The sequence below is a fragment of the Bombina bombina genome, chromosome 2 (assembly GCF_027579735.1).
Source record: "Bombina bombina isolate aBomBom1 chromosome 2, aBomBom1.pri, whole genome shotgun sequence".
Lineage (NCBI taxonomy): Eukaryota > Metazoa > Chordata > Amphibia > Anura > Bombinatoridae > Bombina > Bombina bombina.
The window spans coordinates 509,881,062-509,902,665 of record NC_069500.1 but is presented as its reverse complement, the minus strand read 5'-3'; positions in this window follow the sequence as shown (position 1 = coordinate 509,902,665).

The following is a 21,604-nucleotide window of genomic DNA, read 5'->3' as shown; positions in this document are numbered from 1 at the left end:
TAAATACACACACAGTCACATACATACATACATACATACACACACATAAACACCAATGGGTAAAACAGAAAGACTAACCCCTGTAGTCAGAGACACTAGTGAAGCATCATGTCACGCTCACATGATATCAGTGCAGGCAGTGGCAGATCAACATTTTTTATTAAAAATATTTTTATTTTTTATTTTTTTTTAAGCTTTGCCCCCACACTTGGGGGCCCAGTCGCAAATGCGACCTCTGCACCCCCTGTAGTTTCATCCCTGATTAGAGCCTTTTGCCGTTAAGTAGATGAAAACATGTAAAAACATGTTTATGCAATATTCATTTTTAATAAAGGTTTTAACTATGAATTAACTGTAAATATTTCACATTCCAATGTTCTGTACATAGCCGAATATGTTTTAAGTATTTTTAAGTAGATATTCCTATACAGTATATCTGTATATATCTATACCTATATATATATATATATATATATATATATATATATATATATATATATATATATATATATATATATATCTCTGGTCTCAACCACTGGTTTGGTGTGCTGCAGTAAGCAACAACCATTATCACATTAATGAGCATGCAAATTGCATTTTATTGCACGACAGAAGGCTTTGAAATATTCATTCAGTTAATTACTTATGTTGTCCTATTTTACTTTATTTCTAGTCTTTAAATTCTAATTATCTTTTTTGAAATAATTATCTTTATTGCACTGCATTACAATTTGTATTATTTTTTGTTTTGGCTTTTTCTCTTTTATATATGCTATTGACTCTTTCTAAAACCCTTTTCCTATCCTATATTATAAAAGACAAGTGAGAGAGAGAGAGAGAGAGAGAGAGAGAGAGAGAGAGAGAGAGAGAATTAGAATGTCACTCTTTACTTTAGAATTGAACCTTTTGTTTTTATTCTAAGGTCAGAATCCTGCTTCAGTACAAGGCAGTGCTCAAGTAGGCCTCCTATTTACAGAGCTGCTGTTTGAAGCAAAGCTGCATTTACACAGAAAAATGATCTGTGTTTCTTTCTCTAAACAAACATAATCATTTTTTTATTATTACTTTTTTTAAAATCAAAAATAGTTCTTACATATTTTATTTCTAGTACATACTTTATTTACTGCCCACACATGTTTATGTGCTCATATAGCCCTTTTTTTTATTATTCCTGATTACTTCAGGCCACTGCTAAGAAGAGAGTTTTGGGCTAGCGGTGTCCTAGGGAAAATTATGCTATTTCCACAGTCCAGAGAGAAGGCTAGATTGTTTTAGAATTGGAGAGTTCTAAGGGTAGTGTGTTACGCATTAATGGCAGCACTAAATATGGTGCAGGCTGTATGAATTAGGAATAACTCTGTCTGACCAACAGCAGAAGAAAATTAAAGTAGAACTTGCACGATAAAAAGGTGTAGGAAGTTTTAAAAGGTCTTCCAATTAACTATGTGCAGCTTGATTATTTGTTATGAAGGTGCTGGCATTCTTGATCCTATTCAGCCCTTGTTTTCCAGTAATTCTTCTGCGCTCAAGTTTAATTCTGACATCTGGTTCCAGTCTCTCTGCTGTAGTTCAGCAGCTCTCTACAGTCAGAGATCTGCTGGTCTGCCATATTGTTAGAGTAATTAACAAAAAAAACCTTCTCTCATCTCTTCCATTTGGATGTCAACATATTTCTGTTCCTTTTTCAAACTTAGCTTTCTAATGATGACCTTTCATTGAAGCAGCTCTCCGTTAAAATGGAAGTTGGAAGGGGTTACCTTTAGGATTGATCATGAGATGAAAACTGATTCTAGCCAAGGTGGCCAAATCTAGATTTTATTAAAGAAAGTAGGCCAGTGTTAGGCTTCCCTTTTTCTCTTTACAGTGTTTTTCCACCTAGAAAAAATGTATAGGCAAATGTGTTCATTATATATGTGTGTTCATGTTTTTTTCAGTTTCTTCCTAACTTAATTTGTTCTATTCATTGTCATATCTTTTACAGTGACTATTACAAGACTATTTAGTCTATTACATTTTTTTTTGGGCCCATTTATCAAACTACGGATGGAGCTTGGGGGCCCGTGTTTCTGGTGAGCCTGTAGGCTCACCAGAAACACCAATTATGAAGCAGCGGTCTAAAGATCATGCTACTGAATTCAATACTAAGATGAGAAGTAAAATAAATTAAGTTATTTTCCACCTTTTCATAGAATGTATTAGCAATTTCTGTTAAAACTTTGCTTTTAGATCACATATCATATAATTGCAGGCCAGCTAAGGCCTTGGAAATAAGGCTTTTTTACTTTTCTGCTCCACGTGACATAAATAATATAAGCTTTCAATATTGCATAGCACTATGAGAAACTAACTTTATTATTGCTAACTAATATATTTTTTCTAAATAACTTGTAGGAAAGTAGCTACGTCACTGCTTGTTGAAATTTTGTTCACAGCCTTGTAATAAAAAGTTAGTTATGTGATTTTGGGGAGGGGGGACAAAGAGCTGTGGGGAGCAGAAACTGTCTATCTGACACAAAAGACTGAGAGATACAGAAGTTTGGTTCATAGTGTTGCTTTTAGAAACCTGAACTGTTCCTGCTGAGATAAGACTTGGCTGATCATTTTCTTAAAGGGAAATTAAACTGCTGAGTACAGCTACAATAGAAGGGTTACTACTCCTCATACTATCGTTTTTCTTCCTGTACCAGCAGCTGTCTTCAAAGTCATTCTCTATTTTTAACCCCTTACAATTATCAGATAGTGAAGCTCTGCATTTTAACACTGGGTGCCGCCATTTTGGAGCTTACATTTGTTATGTAACTCTTAAACTGTGCAAACAACTTCAAAAATATAACTCTAATATTAGAGCTAAACTGAAGGGAAAGTTACAGCTGTCAAAAGCCAGATCTTTGAAAGTGCTCTGCTTCTGTCACATGATGCACCAATGCGCGAGGTACAAGATGGTGGTGCCCAGAATAAAATGCACAGCTTTACCAGCTGGATTCTATAATGAGATAAAATAAGAGAACGGCTTTAAGGAGAGCCGCAGGTACAGAAGGGAAAACAATATCAGGGTGAGTAGTAACCGGGATACTGTAGTTGTACCCAGCTGTTTAATATCCCTTTAAAGTGTTTGTCACCTGATGAGATGGAGTTTCTTCTGTGTGTGATGGTGATTTTCTTCCCTGACAGTGTGTGCCATCTTTAGCAATTAAAGCTAACAATTAAAGCTAAGTATTGCCAAATATAATAATTTGTTTAGCATAAGTTGTCAATAAAAATGATTTATTTCACGCATTTCATGTGTCACCTTTTCTTAAAGGGACATTGAACACTTTGAGATGGTAATATGAAATGATAAATTGTATGTATATAAAACCTCTGCAATATACTTTGATTGTTTATTTTGTTCCCTTTTCCTGTAATTCCATTCTGAAATTGTGAACATTTCAGTTCCTGTTAGAAATGGAAGGGCATAATACTGTTATATTCATACAGCCATTGGCCGCACACTATAGTGATCTATTTATAACTGTCCCTAATTGGCCAAAGCAGAGAAGGTAACCTAAGTTTACAACATGGCAGCTCCCATTATTTTAAATACATTTAAACTTTACACTGATTTTATCTTTATTTTGAAACAACTAATGAATCTTTAAAAAAAGAAAAAAACATCTACATGTTCTCAGAATCATCTTTTCTTTGAACGCATCATTCTGTTTAGCATTTATTTAGTGTTTAATGTCCCTTTAAGGTTCCGGTACTAATAGTCACTTTGTTGCACTCTTTTAACAAACACACTTTATTAGAAGCCACACATTATTTTAATAAATTCAAGAAAGCATAAGATGTATAATGCTTCCTAAAGGAATAAATAAAACTAATTAAACTACCCTTCAGACTGGACCAGATGGACTATTGATTGCGATCTGGAATAAAACTAGAAGATTGTGAGGTTAATCTAATTGTGTAAAAATAATAAGCAAATAACTACTAGTGGAAAAGTGTGTGATATGTAAAACAGTAGCATGATATATTAAAATATTCAATATAAAGAAGAGAGATACTACAGCAACCACAATTAGATTGCTATAATTTATAGACAGGGATTTCAGCACATATTTTTAATTTTTAAATAGCTTAGAAGAATTCTAAAGCTCTGCTAGAATAGCGGTGTGTGTAATCTAAACTCATTTACCACATTCACATATGTCACCCAGAGTCAATGTAGGGTAAAAAATTACCACTTAGTAAAAGAACACATGAATCGATGAGTCAGGAAGCGTGATTGGACAAATGCATAAGCACAGAATCAGCTGTGCAGTTTTATTGTAGTTCACACAGGGCTAAAACAAAAAGCTAAACAGTGATTGGCTGTCTAGATTGACAACACCTCCACTAGAGGGTGGTTACGTGTAAACGTAAAATCTGCCACCATAGTGATCATTGAGGATCTATGTCCGCTATTCTAGCGGAGCTTTAGAATTCTTCTAAGCTATTTAAAAATTAAAAATATGTGCTGAAATCCCTGTCTATAAATTATAGCAATCTAATTGTGGTTGCTGTAGTATCTCTCTTCTTTATATTGAATATCTAAATATTTTAAGGGTCTGCACATTTGCCTTTTTTTCCTTCATATAAGGTTTTTACTACACCTGGGCGTTGCCATATAGTCCGAGGTAAAGAATTATTATTCTGGCTTTACTAGCCTCCCTTTCCCTACCTTATCTCTGTAAGTAAATAAAGTCTTCCGGGTGGATACCCATATGACTTTCTATTAGGTGAGGCTAGTTTTTTACCCACTAATTGTTAAAATAAACACTGTTGTGTTTCTTTTGCTAAAAAAGAAAATTTTCTAAGTTGTATTCCCTTTAGTAGAAATTATTCTCATTGATACAACTAGTTACTGTGTGTTGAGCATTCTCGTTCTTCCACAGACATATGTGCCTCTCAGAGTCGGGTCTTGTAGTTGATTTAAATATTGTAAAAGGCGTTTTTTGTGTTATTTAAAGTAATTGATTTATTCTTTTTGAGGTGAATTGGCAGATTGAATTGAAAGATGGCCTTTGTAGTTTCAGATGAGCAATGGGAGGCTGAACTAGGTGAATCCCTTCAGCATAATATCAGTAGTGATGGAGATGATATATCTAACATCTATGGAGCCTTCAAGAAATATAAAAATTTATTGACTAAACAAATAAGAATGAGAGCTGAAAAATATAGTCTTGAAAACTATATAAAACAAAAAATTGTCCCTAGGGGATTACGGTTACATCTAGATCCAGGAATGCACATGAGGGGTGATGATGAGGATGGGGAGAACTTTCTGGAGGATTGGAATGAGAGACTCTCAGAATGTTCTCTCGACCTCATGCAACGAATGGTTAATAAAGATATTAAGAAACTTGAAAAGATTAAAATTGAGATAGATGAAGCTTTAAGGATTGTTAATTCCTTTGAGGGAGATTCGAAATTCTCAAAATTAAATGATGAAACAAAAGAGCAGGTTTCTAAATTACAACAAGAAATTAAACAAAGAAAATGTAGGAAATTGAGCAGGGACCAAGAGGATTATAAGAAGAATCAAGTATATACTTATTACTTGAATAAAAACTCTTATGATTCTGGTACAGATTGCTCTGATGCCGAAGGTGAAAATAAACTTTCAAAAAAACGAAGGGGCCAAAGGACAGGTAAAAAAGAAAGGAAACGGGGAGGGAGGAAAAGACACAGACATAAATCAAAGCTCTCTGGAGATGTCCAGAGAACGGGGCAGACCCCAGAGAAGGGGGAGGAATTGGAGGAGAGGAGCAGGGCCGAGGATGAGAACACGTCGGGACTACAGGGGGGACTTTTGATTGATCCCCCCCAAAAAAGTAGTGATGAACTACAAATAGTCAACCTGTCAACCTTTCCTCTAAATAATGCCCATATAAGTTTACTTAAAAAGGGCTTAACGTTTTGTCCAACAAATTCGTTGGACAAATTCACTGTGATTAAAGATCTCCACCTCTTTGCCCGTAAGGTAGTTTTGTCCTCCATAATGAAAGGGAAACAAACTAACAGTACTGAAGGCAATTTAGACAAGGAAGATGCTGCTGCTATTTCTGACTTTGTACATTTACTTGAATCTAATGAAACAACAGATATAATGCCCTTCTCTGACACTCAAGAAGGGCAACAGACAAGTACTACATGTACTACAGCCAAAATTGACTCCGGTTTAAAAAGAAAATCTGATTATATGCCCCCTTTAATGCTAGTCCCTGCCGTACATCTTTTTGTTAAAGACGTAGAAAGGGAAATTGAAAAAATACCCTATTACGGCATAGGTAAAAATAACCTTAACTTTAATGAGAGGAGAGCCCTGTCAGACCTGATGAATAAATCAGGTATTGTTATAAAACAGGCCGATAAAGGGGGAAATCTTGTCATAATGGAGGAGTCCCTCTATATGAAAGAGGTCAATAAACAATTGAAAAATAAGGAGCAATACCAATGCCTACCAAAAAATCCTTTAGACTCAATACAAGCCAACCTGTTACATTTACTAAACGATGCCAGAAAAAGTGGCATAATAAGTAAAAGTGAATGGGGATATCTTTATACGAAGTTTCCCAGAGTTCCAGTCTTCTATTGTATTCCCAAACTACACAAAAACTTACAAGAACCACCTGGGAGACCCATTATCTCAGGTATTGGGAGTATAACTGAGAACCTGGGAAACTACGTTGACCAATTCCTAAAACCCTTTCTACTGACCCTTACCTCCTATGTCAAGGACACCAGTGACCTTCTCAGGAAACTGGACGGTTTAGAAGTAGAACAAGACACACTTCTGGTGTCTTTGGATGTGGAAGGTCTCTACTCCTCTATCCCACATGATGTGGGTTTGAGAGCGGCGAGATTTTTTCTAGAAAGCAGAGGTCCAGCTTACCAAAAGCATACTGAATTTGTTTTAACTCTTCTCGAGTTTGTGTTAAAAAATAACGTATTTACGTTTGACAAAAAGTTCTATAGGCAAATGAGGGGCACAGCGATGGGGGCTACATGTGCCCCATCATATGCTTGCCTCCATTTGGGCCTATGGGAAACACAAACAGTATTCAATGAACTACAAAACTGGATTGATGAACACGTTCTCATCTGGCTAAGGTATGTGGACGACGTCTTCCTCCTTTGGAGGGGGACGGAAACATCTTTGAAGGACTTTGTAAAGGTGCTAAATAAAAATAACTATAACATTCTCTTAACCTTTGATTTTGACACTAGTGAACTTACCTTCCTAGATGTAAGAATCAGGAAAGAAGGGAAAAATCTGGCTACGGAAATCTTTCGTAAGGCTACTGCTACTAATAATATCTTAGAAGCATCTAGCCACCATCCAAAATCCCTAATAAGGGGTATCCCTGTGGGACAGTTTCTACGCCTAAGGCACAACTGTTCGAGTCTTAACAAATTCGATGCACATGCGATTGAAATGTCTAATAGATTTGAAAATAGAGGGTATTCTAAACGAAATCTAAGATATGCGCGAAATAGAGCAAGGAGAACAGACAGAGATATACTCCTCTATAACTCAAATCAGAAAATTGAAGAGCAAAAAGTGCGTTTTGTTACCCAATTTAATTGCCACTGGGACAAAATCCGCACTATTTTGGATGAAAAATGGCAGTTCCTTAGAGCTGATGAGTCGATTAGAAAAATTGTTGGGGAAAAACCCTCTCTGGTACCCAGGAGGGCTCCAAACCTCAAGGACAAATTAGTCAGGAGTCACTTTGTAAAAAGTCCTAGTGAGAAAAACTGGCTAGAAGAACAGAGAAAAATAAAAGGATGTTTCAAATGTGGACATTGTGTGTTCTGCAAATTTATCGTGCGCACAAAAACATTTGTCACTGATTCCATCATCTATCCTATAAAGCAATTTATAAATTGCAAGACAGAAAATGTAATTTATTTGCTTTCCTGTTGCTGTCCGACATTCTATGTGGGAAAAACGAGGAGAATGCTGAAAGATAGGGTCTCTGAGCACAGAGACGACATCAAAGCAGCAGAAGATGGGGAAATCAGAAGTGGAGTGGCTCTCCACTTCATGAAACACCATAGATGTAACCCCTTGGACCTAAGAGTAACGGGTATTGAACACTGTTCCCTTCTTGGTAGAGGAGGAGACATCGATACTATACTACTTAGAAGGGAAACAGAATGGATTTACAAGTTACAGACTCTGATGCCCAAAGGGCTAAATGAAAAATTTGAATTTGCTGCATTTCTTAAATGAAGTGATAATATATATTTCAAAATTCCCTTTAATATATTATGCATACAAATTAGGGTTTCTCTTCAATCTGCCTTTCCATCTTTGAAAGATTTAAAATTTACTGCTATCTAAATAAGCTCCTAAATATAGTGAGCGTAATTCAAAACATTTTCCTTTAAGAATAAACAAACAAGTTTATTACTATTTATTATTATTGGTAGAAATCTTGTACAACACATGAATTGATGGATTAATAATATGTTTGTAAAACATTTAATTTGATGTAGTTTATAAACATGGACGCAAAAGGTTTTACTTTATTTTCACTGTATATATATTCACCGAATCCTCTTTCATATATATAAATGGGCTGCGGCTCAGTAAATGCTTACTATTGGCTACTACTGTTTCCTATATCCTCCTATAAGCTTAAAGAAGGAGGGATATATTGCGGCTGCAATGAGAACCAGCATCCGCTTTTGCCCTGAGGAAACCCCTGTGCTCTCTGGTTGTCACGTGGGGGGTGAAACGTACGTCGGCAGTGACGTAAGAAGTGGAGACGGACATGTACGAAGGACAGATCGCTGTGGCGTCCACGCTGTGCTAAATGTAGCATGTTTGCTGAATAGAAGTTTATCTACACACAGAAATCTTTTGGAAGTTCTATCACAAAAAGCTAAGACACGGTTGTATAACTAACTGAGCGCTTACCATCTGACTTTTCAGCTCATTTATTTGGATATCCGAGGGTGTTTCAATGCACCATTTGTACACACAGCTCCTACTTATGGGACATGTTTAAGCCCTGAAAAGGGTGATCTACTTACACCATTATAACAACTACTTGTGTACAATTATTTCTATTTTCGCTATCAGGCATTGTCATGCATCAAGTAAAATGAGTCAAAATGCTCTGCAACTTATTATCAATATATATGCAACTGTGAAAGACGGAAAAAGATTAAGTTTGGGGTAGTCCTAACATAGATTCAGAAAAAATACTATTCATGACACCGGATACCTTTACCTTTGGTGGTGCCCGCTGAATACTGGAGTTGTTATGTTCTATCCCCATAACTTTTTCTGGTCTTGGGAAATACTGTATAAATTAGCATATGTCTATTGCTTAATGTTTATCCTTACAGTTAGTCTGTATATACTGGGGTTAAGAAACATAGATCCTGATACGTTACAACATGACACCTGATACCTCTCATATATTTGGTGGTGCCCGCTGTTACTGGTGTTGTTTCATTGATCCCCTACAGACTACACTGCTCTCTTCTGAATTATTTTGAGGAGGTTTATTTGCACAATTTGGCCAAATTCAGGTATAGTGCACATGACTTAAGCATTACATTTTACATCTCACAATGTTGTTTGAGTGAATTTACTGATTGTCTAATTTAATACATGTGTTGCCTTGACATAGATCCTCAATAACCACTATGGTGGCAGATTTTACGTTTACACGTAACCACCCTCTAGTGGAGGTGTTGTCAATCTAGACAGCCAATCACTGTTTAGCTTTTTGTTTTAGCCCTGTGTGAACTACAATAAAACTGCACAGCTGATTCTGTGCTTATGCATTTGTCCAATCACGCTTCCTGACTCATCGATTCATGTGTTCTTTTACTAAGTGGTAATTTTTTACCCTACATTGACTCTGGGTGACATATGTGAACGTGGTAAATGAGTTTAGATTACACACACCGCTATTCTAGCGGAGCTTTAGAATTCTTCTAAGCTATTTAAAAATTAAAAATATGTGCTGAAATCCCTGTCTATAAATTATAGCAATCTAATTGTGGTTGCTGTAGTATCTCTCTTCTTTATATTGAATATCTAAATATTTTAAGGGTCTGCACATTTGCCTTTTTTTCCTTCATATAAGGTTTTTACTACACCTGGGCGTTGCCATATAGTCCGAGGTAAAGAATTATTATTCTGGCTTTACTAGCCTCCCTTTCCCTACCTTATCCATGATATATTAAAGGTAAGATTAAATGTAAAATATGAATAACCCAGGTCCTTAAAAAACAGTAGTATATAAAACAAGGCATCTTTGAATAGAACATTTATACAGTAAATGGATGAAACAACAATCTCCAGAAGGCTAGAAATATGAGAGCATACGTACATACTACTCCAGTCAAAAATGTAGCTTGTTCAGTAGTAGCGCATAGCTTGAAACTATATTTAAAAATCCTAAAATTCTATAGTAATAGTAATTGCTTTAATAATTCACTGATAAACTGTCATTGCTAATTTAAGTGAAGCAAGTTATAAGAGAGTATGTGATCCAATACAAAATAAAGAAAAGAAAATAAGAGGAGATAAGACGTGTTCATTGGGGGAAAAATACCGTCTCTTGGTTTTTGAAAATTATTTGCTAGAAGAATGCTTTTTTCTGTTGCTTCTGCTCTTACCTGATATATTAACACATCTGTTTTTGTTTTCTTGCAAATGTACATTTTTTATATTTGTCATCCACCTCTGTATATGATGGTCTATCTATAATCTATCTATCTATCTATCTATCTATCTATCTATCTATCTATCTATCTATCTATCTATCTATCTATCTATCTATCTATCTATCTATCTATCTATCTATCATCTATCTATCTATCTATCTATGTATATCAGTCTGTCTCTCTACATATCCTTCACTTCTTCTTTAATTCTATTTCTTTTTGTAAAAATAATGTATGTGCATTCATCAGAGTGGTCTCTTTTTGTATAAGTGGCTCTGAATATCATTGGTTATAAATGTGCTGATCTTCTGTACTAATTAACTCCAATTAAGTCACATAAAAAATAATAATAATAATCAGGCTCCAGGGATTACTGTCTCAGTTCTTGTTAAATATAATTTTCAGAGTAGTAAACATTTGTAATCCATCTATACTAAAGTTTACTATAGGGTAGCTCTTCTCTTATTAAAGTTAATCTAATTTGATTGCAGAATACAAACTCTTTTGTCAACATCTGGATTTTGCCCCCAAATAAAAATGAAACTATATTTTCAAAACATCTGAAGTAAATATATTTTTCCATATCAAAAGTGAGCAGAAAATTTCAAGTTGCTTCCCTCATAAATTTGTAATACTGGACTAAATTCTACTTGGGTGTGGTTATCCAATAAGAACAAGCAATAAATTCTGTCAAAAGACAATGAAAAACTATGCAATATAAAGGTTGATCACAATATTGTGCTTGTTTTTGGCAGATAACCTTTTCAGAATGTTGTTTAATGTTGTTAGTGTGTTTGTTCAGTGATCACAATCACAAAATTAAAATCAAATTGCTACCTCCTGAAAACAACATAAAATAGGCTTAATGTCAGCCAAAATGAGGATTTTGTGGGTTTAGTGAATATATCACATTCAAATAAATGTTTTGTCTGTGCAATTATTCATATTTTATTTCCACCTGTTGCTGGGACCATCACTTTTGCAAAAGCTGTCCATCTAAATGTATCTATTTTCTATGTACAATAATAAACCCTTAACATTGCTCATTTCTCCTAATATAGACCAGGGGCGCGATCCGATATACGGCGCAGGTTTCGGCGCAAGCGTGGAAACCTGCGCCACCCATAGTTTCAGCTCACAACTCGAGCTATCTCATATACGGCGCCGTCAGATGCTAAAGTGCTGTAAGTCTGACAAACTAGCGATGTCCAGAAATCTGCGTAAGTACAAATTTCTGGAGTCGCCAGTGAAAAAACCTGACTAAGTTATTAAATAACCCGTACTGTCTAACACTCCTCCCAAACATAGCCCGACACGTATACCCCTCTATCCGCAATCCCCCCTCTCACTCCTAACAATAAATATATTAACCCCTAAACCGCTGCTCCCGGACCCCGCCACCAGCTACATTATCTATATTACCCCCTAATGTGAGCCCCCTACACCGCCGCTAGCTACATTATCTATATTACCCCCTAATCTGACCCCCTACACTGCTGCTAGCTACATTATCTATATTACCTCTAATGTTAGCCCCCTACACCGCCGCTAGCTACATTATCTATATTACCCCCTAATCTGACCCCCCTACACCGCCGCTAGCTATATTAAATGTTTTACCCCCTAATGTGAGACCCCTACCCCGCCCCCACCTATTTAAACTATATTAACCCCTAATATGACCCCCCTACACCGCCACCACCTATTTAAACTATATTAACCCCTAATATGATCCCCCTACACCGCCGCCACCTATATTAAAATTATTAACCCCTAATATAATCCCCCTATACCGCCGCCACCTATATTAAATTAATTAACCCCTAAAATCCTAAAATATCCCTACCACTAAACCTAAGTCTAACCCTACAAATAGCCCTGAAAAGGGCTTTTTGCGTGGCATTACCCCAAAGTAACCAGCTCTATTGCCAGCCCTTAAAAGGGCTTTTTGCGGGCCATTGCCCTAAAGTAACCAGCTCTTTTACCAGCCCTTAAAAGGGCTTTTTGCGGGGCATTGTCACAAAGTAATCAGCTCTTTTGCCTGTAATCTAAATCCCCCTACACCGCCGCCACCTATATTAAAATTATTAAACCCTAATCTAATCCCCCTACACCGCCGCCACCTATATTAACTATATTAACCCTAATTATATTAGGGTTAATATAGTTAATATAGTTATTATATTATATATTTTAACTATATTAACCCTAATTATATTAGGGTTAATATAGTTAATATAGTTATTATATATATATTAACTATATTAACCCTATCTAACTCTAACACCCCTAACTTAATTATTATTAAAATAAATCTAAATAATATTAATAATATTAACTAAATTATTCCTATTTAAATCTAAATACTTACCTATAAAATAAACCCTAAGATAGCTACAATATAATTAATAATTACATTGTAGTATTTTACGGTTTATACTTATTTTACAGGTAACTTGGTATTTATTTTAACTAGGTACTATAGCTATTAAATAGTTAATAACTATTTAATAGCTACCTAGTTAAAATAATTACCAATTTACCTGTAAAATAAATCCTAGCCTAAGTTACAAATACACCTACACTATCAATAAATTAAATAAACTACAAATATCTAAACTAAAATACAATTAAATACACTAAACTAAATAAAAAAAACAAACAAACACTTAATTACAAAAATAAAAAAAGATTACAAGAATTTTAAGCTACTTACACCTAATCTAAGCCCCCTAATAAAATAATAAAGCCCCCCAAAATAAAAAAATGCCCTACCCTATTCTAAATTAAAAAGTAACCAGCTCTTTTACCAGCCCTTAAAAGGGCTTTTTGCGGGGGATTTCCCCAAAGTAATCAGCTATTTTGCCTGTAAAAAAAAACACAATACCACCCCCCAACATTACAACCCACCACCCACATACCCCTACTCTAAACCCACCCAAACCTCCCTTAAAAAAACCTAACACTAACCCCCAGAAGATCTCGCTACCTTGAGTCGTCTTCACCCAGCCGGGCCGAACTCTTCATCTAGATGTGGTACTCCATCCCGGTGATGTCTTCATCCAACCGGCAAAGAAGAGGTCTTCCATCCCGGTGATGTCTTCATCCAAGCGGCAAAGAAGAGGTCCTCCATCGGGGCGAAGTCTTCCTCCAAGCGGCATTTTCAATCTTCTTTCTTCTGGCTTCTTCCGACCTCCGACGCAGAACATCCAGCTGGCCTGACGACTGAATGACGAATGAAGTTTCCTTTAAATGACGTCATCCAAGATGGCATCCCTCGAATTCCGATTGGCTGATAGGATTCTATCAGCCAATCAGAATTAAGGTAAGAAATTCTGATTGGCTGATTCAATCAGCCAATCAGATTCAAGTTCAATCTGATTGGCTGATCCAATCAGCCAATCAGATTGAGCTCGCATTCTATTGGCTGATCGGAACATACAATAGGATGAGAGCTGCTCTAATCCTATTGGCTGATTAAAACCTTTTAGCCAATAGGAATGCAAGGGAAGCCATCTTGGATGATGTCACTTGCAAAAAAGTTCCAGTTTACAGCAGCGACCGTTTTGAAGAGGAGCTCCACGCCGGATGTCTTCAGGATGGACCTGCTCCGCGCGGCATGGATGAAGATAGAAGAGGCCACATGGATGAAGACTTCACCGGATGGATGAAGATAGAAGAGGCTGTCCAGATGAAGACTTCTTGCCACCCGGATTAAGGAATCAAGGAATGCAAGGGACGCCATCTTTGATTATGTCACTTGCATTCAAGTTCCAGTTTATAGCGATGGACCCGCTCCAAGCTGGATGGATGAAAATAGAAGAGGCCGCATGGATGAAAACTTTGACGGATGGATGAAGATAGAAGAGGCCAAATGGATGAAGACTTCGCTGGATGGATGAAGATAGAAGAGGCCGCCCATATGAAGTCTTCTTGCCGCCCGGATGAAGACTTCTTGCGGGTGGATGGATCCTTCAAGCAGAACTTCAAAAACTGTAAGTGGATCGTCAGGGATTAGTGTTAGGTTTATTTAAGGGTTTTTTGGGTGGGTTTTATTTTTAGAGTAGGGTCTTGGCTGGTAAAGAGCTAAATGCCCTTTTAAGGACAATGCCCATACAAATGCCCTTTTCAGGGCAATGGGGAGCTTAGGTTTTTTAGATAGGCTTTTTATTTGGTGGTGTCAGTTGGGTGGGTGGTGGGTTTTACTGTTGGGGGTGTTTGTATTTTTTTTTTCAGGTGAAAGAGCTGATTTCTTTGGGGCAATGCCCTGCAAAAGGCCCTTTTAAGGGCCATTGGTAGTTTATTGTAGGCAAGGTTTTTTTTATTTTGGGGGGCTTTTTTATTTTGATAGGGCTAGGATAGGGATATTAGATTAGGTGTAATTCATTCTTATTTTTTATATTGTGTTTTTTTTTTTGTAACAGTGTTTTTTTTGTGAATTAGTAATTTTTAACAGTAGATTTAAATAATTTAAGTAGGGTTATGGTTTCTTAATATGTAATATAGTTAATTGAATTGCTAGTTTAATATAATTTTAGTATAATAGTTAGGGTAGGTTAATTAATAGTTTAATATAGTTTTTTTAATTCTAAAGATAAGTTTACATTTATTATAAGATAGGGATGTTGTAATTTTAATGTAAAGATAGCAGGTTGTTAGGTTTAGGGGTCAATAGGTTAATTTAGTTTATGGCGATGTGGGAGGCTGCCGGTTTAGGGGTTAATAGGTTTAGTTAATGGTAGTGATGTGGGAGGCCAGCGGTTTAGGGGTTAATACATTTATTTAGTGGCGGCGGGGTCCGGGAGCGGCGGAATAGGGGTTAATACATTTTATTTAGGTTGCGGTGATGTCGGACGGCAGATTTGGGGTGTTTAGACTTAGTTTATGTTAGGGTTTTAGGTGTAAACGTTACTAGTTTTCTACAATAGAAATCAATGGGATATCTGGCAGCATCGAACATGAGCTTTCGCTGCTTTCAGACTCCCATTGATTCCTATGGCATTCGTGGCCTCCAGGGTGGCGGATTGAAAACCAGGTACGCTGGGCCGGAATAGCCGCAAGCGTACCTGTTAACTATTTGATAACTTTTAAAAAGTGTCAAATAGTGCTGAATGTGTATTCAGAACATCTGTAATGACGTAAGCATCAATCTGTGTCGGATTGAGACCGGCGGATCGTATGTTACGTCACAGATTTCAACTTTTGCCTGTCTGTAGGCTTTGATAACTAGGTTGAATCAAGCTCGCCACAATTACGCTTTGGAATTCCAGTGTATTTGCGTTTGACGGCTTGATAAATATCCCCTAAATCTCTTTGTGTCAAGATTTTATATATAAATAATAAATAGATTTTAAAATAATACTATTTTTTGGTACGAGATCTTTACTTGCTGAACATAGCGCTATTGTTTTTTTCTTTGTTAAAAATCGTCTTTTCTTCCAAAAAATAGCTGCTGTTCAGCATTTGGTTAATAATTTACATTAACACTTGATAATAGAATTTGCTCATTTTACGATTTTTTTTAGTGGCTCTCTCCAATACATATTGAATATAAATATATATATATATATATATATATATATATATATATATATATATATATATATATATATATGTATTTAATGTGTGTGGCAAGAGTCCATGAGCTAGTGTCATATGGGATATATATTCCTACCAGGAGGAGGCAAAGTTTCCCGAACCTCAAAATGCCTAAAAATACATCTCCCACCTCACTAATACAAAACTTTACAAACTTTGCCTTTGTTGGAGGATGGTCAAGCAAGTCGTGCTTGATTTTCTTCTGTGAAAGGCACTTCTAAGCATTTTGAAGCCCAATTCCTCTCAAAGTATAGTGTTTGTCTGAGGGATGTGAAGGGACTATTGCCTGATGATGCCATGTTTTCACCTATGGGAAATATATTCTAAGGCTCTCTGTAAATTTGGTCATGGAGATTCATCTGCCACCTCCCTTTACAGATCGACATTATACTCCTCTACCATTACCTCTGCTGATATGTTTCAGTACTGGTTTGGCTGTCTGCTATATGTGGATGGGTGTCTTCAGGCAAGTATATATTATTATTTTTTAAGACACTCACAACTATGTTTGGCACTTTATATAAGTTTTAATATATATTGCATATATTTTCTATGTGTCAGGTCTATGTTTATTTCCCTTTGTAGTCTAACAGTTTCAGCATGGAAATTATGTTTTTGGGAGAAATGTAGTAATTTTTTTCTTACCTGGGGTTCCAGCTAGTTGTAATTTCGGACTTGTTTTTTCAAATTTTCGTGGGCAAATTAGGCTTGTGATGGTGAAAAATGCTTCTATTTATTGCATCATTCTTGGCGCGAATATTTTGGCACAAAGGTTGTGTAGTCACGTCCTTTTTTGCATTTTTGTTGACTCAAATTTTTATGGTGCGAAGTGCCACTTGTTATGACGCAAGTCGTGTCATTTCTTGTTAACTTTGGTGCCAAAAGTTTTTTGTTTGCGTCATTATTGGTGCCAAAAATATGTTATATTAAGTCTCTCCCTCTTTTGTTCTCTGCTCTCATTTGTTTACAGAGGGCTATGATGTTTGCTTTTTTATTTTATTTTCATTTAAAGTGAAGGTAAAGTTATTTCCTATTGAAGGCAACCGAGTATATATCATATTAACCTTAATCTAGTCGCTAGGTTATTTTAGCAATTACTCCCATATGTTAACAATTTTTTTTAATTTTAAATTCCCTACCGTTTTGGTACCTAACTCCTCCCAAGCCCTTCTTCCGTGTTAAAGTTGTGAACGCGCATATGAGAGACGTGGAGAGCGGTTGTGACTTTGCTGCCATATAGGAGAAGGATTTTCCTCCAGCTGTTTTTTCTTGATGCGGGGATGACTGCGAGTGCTTGGTCGGCAGAGCGGAGTTGTCTGGAGGGGGTGTAGAAATTGACATGGTGGTTGATGTATTCAGGACCGATGTTGTGGAGGGCCTTGACTGCATGGGTTAGGAGCTTGAAGGTGATTCTCTTGTTGATGGGGAGCCAGTGTAGGTTCCTTAGGTGTTCGGTGATGTGGTTTTGGCGAGGGATTTCAAGGATGAGTCTGGCCGAGGTGTTCTGGATGCGTTGGAGTCATTTCTGGAGCTTGATGGTGGACCCGGCGTAGAGTGCATTGCCGTAGTCCAGTCGACTACTGACGAGGGCGTGGGTGACAGATTTTCTAGTTTCAGTGGGGATCCAATTGAAGATTTTTCTCAGTATGTGGAGTATGTGAAAACAAGTCGAAGAGATGGCGTTGACTTGGCAGTCCATGGAAAGTGATGAGTCGAGGATGACGCCTAGACTTCGTGTGGGGTGTGTTGGAGTTGGAGGGTGTCCGAGGGCTGTGGGCTTGTCAGTGTTGAGTTTGAGACGGTTGTTGTTCATCCAGGTGGCGATTGCTGTAAGTTCTTCGTGGGCATTTTTCTTGGCGGTGGCGGGGTCTTGGGTGAGTGAGATGATTAACTGGGTATCGTCGGTGTAGGAGACGATGTTGAGGTTGTGTTGTCGAATGATAGTGGCAAGGGGGGCAATATAGATGTTGAAGAGGGTGCGGCTAAGAGAAGAGCCTTGGAGTACGCTGCAGATGATTGCTGTGGGATTGGAGGAGAAGGGTGGGAGTCTGATTTTCTGGGTTCTGCCGCTGAGGAAGGAGGTGATCCATTCCAGGGACTTATTGCGGATGCCAGCATCGTGTAGGCGCGTCAGGAGGTTGCTGTGGGCTACAGTGTTGAATGCGGCTGAGAGCTCTAGAAGAATAAGTGCAGCAGTCTCTCCTTGGTAGAGCAGGGTTCGGATGTTGTCTGTGGCAGCGAGGAGGGCGGTCTTGGTGTTGTGATTGCTCCTGAAACCAGATTGGGAGGGGTCCAAGATGTGGTTGGTCTCGATGTGGTCAAAAAGTTGTGCGTTGATGGCCTTCTCGATTACTTTGGCTGGAAAGGGGAGAAGAGAGATGGGGCGGTAGTTTTTAGGATCTATGGGGTTAGCTGTGGGTTTCTTCAGCAGGGGTTTTAGCTCTGCATGCTTCCAGTCTTCTGGGAAGGTGCCAGTTTTGATGGAGCACTTTATGGTGAGGCAGAGTTCGTGGGTAGTGATGTCGCGAACCTAAAATTTTCGGTTCGCGAATGGCGGACTCGAACTTCTGGTATTGTTCGCGAACCCGCAAACCGCCATTGAATTCAATAGGCAGGCAAACTTTAAAACCTACAAGGACTCTTTCTGGCCACAATAGTGATGGAAAAGTTGTTTCAAGGGTACTAACACCTGGACTGTCGCATGCTGGAGGGGGATCCCTGGCAAAACTCCCATGGAAAATTACATAGTTTATGCAGAGTCTGCTTTTAAGCCATAATGGGCCTAAATGAACTAACATTCCCAAAGTGGCTGTCTCAAAACATCCCGGACAGAAGATAGATAGGATAGATAGATATACATAGATTGATAGTTAGATAGAATCGATAGAAGAGAAATAGATAGATTTGTTAGATATATAATTACCCTGATAAAGTCTAAGAATTAAACATGCGTTCTTGGACCCAACTAGGTTGTGTTAAGTAGTACTGTTCTTCGCACCCCCTATTGGTGGAGGTCTATATGGCGGTTATGATTACCCTGACAAAGTATAACAACAAGACACGTGGTCTGGTACCCATGGTAATTTTGTTGTGTTAAGTAAAACTTTTCTTATCACTTGAATCCCTCTTACCCCCCCTTTTGTTGGAGCTCTATATGGCCTGCATGATTAGCCTGACAAAGTATGATAATAAAACATCTGGTCTTGGACCCATGGTAATTAGGTTGTGTTTAAGTAGTACTATTCTTATAACTGTAATCCCTGTTACTCCCCCTATAAAGGGAGGTCTATATGGCCTGCATGATTACCCTGACAAAGTATAACATCAAGACACACGGTGTTGGACACATGATAACTAGCTTGTGTTAATTAGTACTTTTCTTAGCACTTTAATCCCTGTCCCCCCCCCCCCCCCCCATCGGGGGTGTTCTATATGGCCTGCCTGATTACCCTGAAAAAATATAATAATAAGACATGCGGTCTGGTACCCATTTTAACTAGGTTGTGTTTTAAGTACTACCATTCTTAGCACTTTAATCTCTGTAACTCCCCCTATTTGGTGAGGTCTATACGGCCTGGATGATTATCCATACAAAATATAATAATAAGACATCTGCTCTTGGTCTGTGACCCATAATAACTATGTTATGTTAATTAGTAATGTCCTTCACATTTTAATAGCTGTTACTCATACTCACTCTATCGGTGGAGGTCTATATGGCCTGCATGATTACCCTTACAAAATATAATAACCAAACATATGCTCTGGGACCCATGGTAAGTAGGTTGTGTACTGGGTGACCATTCCAGGGACTTATTGCGGATGCCAGCATCGTGTAGGCGCGTCAGGAGGTTGCTGTGGGCTACAGTGTTGAATGCGGCTGAGAGCTCTAGAAGAATAAGTGCAGCAGTCTCTCCTTGGTAGAGCAGGGTTCGGATGTTGTCTGTGGCAGCGAGGAGGGCGGTCTTGGTGTTGTGATTGCTCCTGAAACCAGATTGGGAGGGGTCCAAGATGTGGTTGGTCTCGATGTGGTCAAAAAGTTGTGCGTTGATGGCCTTCTCGATTACTTTGGCTGGAAAGGGGAGAAGAGAGATGGGGCGGTAGTTTTTAGGATCTATGGGGTTAGCTGTGGGTTTCTTCAGCAGGGGTTTTAGCTCTGCATGCTTCCAGTCTTCTGGGAAGGTGCCAGTTTTGATGGAGCACTTTATGGTGAGGCAGAGTTCGTGGGTAGTGATGTCGCAAACCTAAAATTTTCGGTTCGCGAATGGCGGACTCGAACTTCTGGTATTGTTCGCGAACCCGCAAACCGCCATTGAATTCAATAGGCAGGCAAACTTTAAAACCTACAAGGACTCTTTCTGGCCACAATAGTGATGGAAAAGTTGTTTCAAGGGTACTAACACCTGGACTGTCGCATGCTGGAGGGGGATCCCTGGCAAAACTCCCATGGAAAATTACATAGTTTATGCAGAGTCTGCTTTTAAGCCATAATGGGCCTAAATCAACTAACATTCCCAAAGTGGCTGTCTCAAAACATCCCGGACAGAAGATAGATAGGATAGATAGATATACATAGATTGATAGTTAGATAGAATCGATAGAAGAGAAATAGATAGATTTGTTAGATATATAATTACCCTGATAAAGTCTAAGAATTAAACATGCGTTCTTGGACCCAACTAGGTTGTGTTAAGTAGTACTGTTCTTCGCACCCCCTATTGGTGGAGGTCTATATGGCGGTTATGATTACCCTGACAAAGTATAACAACAAGACACGTGGTCTGGTACCCATGGTAATTTTGTTGTGTTAAGTAAAACTTTTCTTATCACTTGAATCCCTCTTACCCCCCCTTTTGTTGGAGCTCTATATGGCCTGCATGATTAGCCTGACAAAGTATGATAATAAAACATCTGGTCTTGGACCCATGGTAATTAGGTTGTGTTTAAGTAGTACTATTCTTATAACTGTAATCCCTGTTACTCCCCCTATAAAGGGAGGTCTATATGGCCTGCATGATTACCCTGACAAAGTATAACATCAAGACACACGGTGTTGGACACATGATAACTAGCTTGTGTTAATTAGTACTTTTCTTAGCACTTTAATCCCTGTCCCCCCCCCCCCTATCGGGGGTGTTCTATATGGCCTGCCTGATTACCCTGAAAAAATATAATAATAAGACATGCGGTCTGGTACCCATTTTAACTAGGTTGTGTTTTAAGTACTACCATTCTTAGCACTTTAATCTCTGTAACTCCCCCTATTTGGTGAGGTCTATACGGCCTGGAT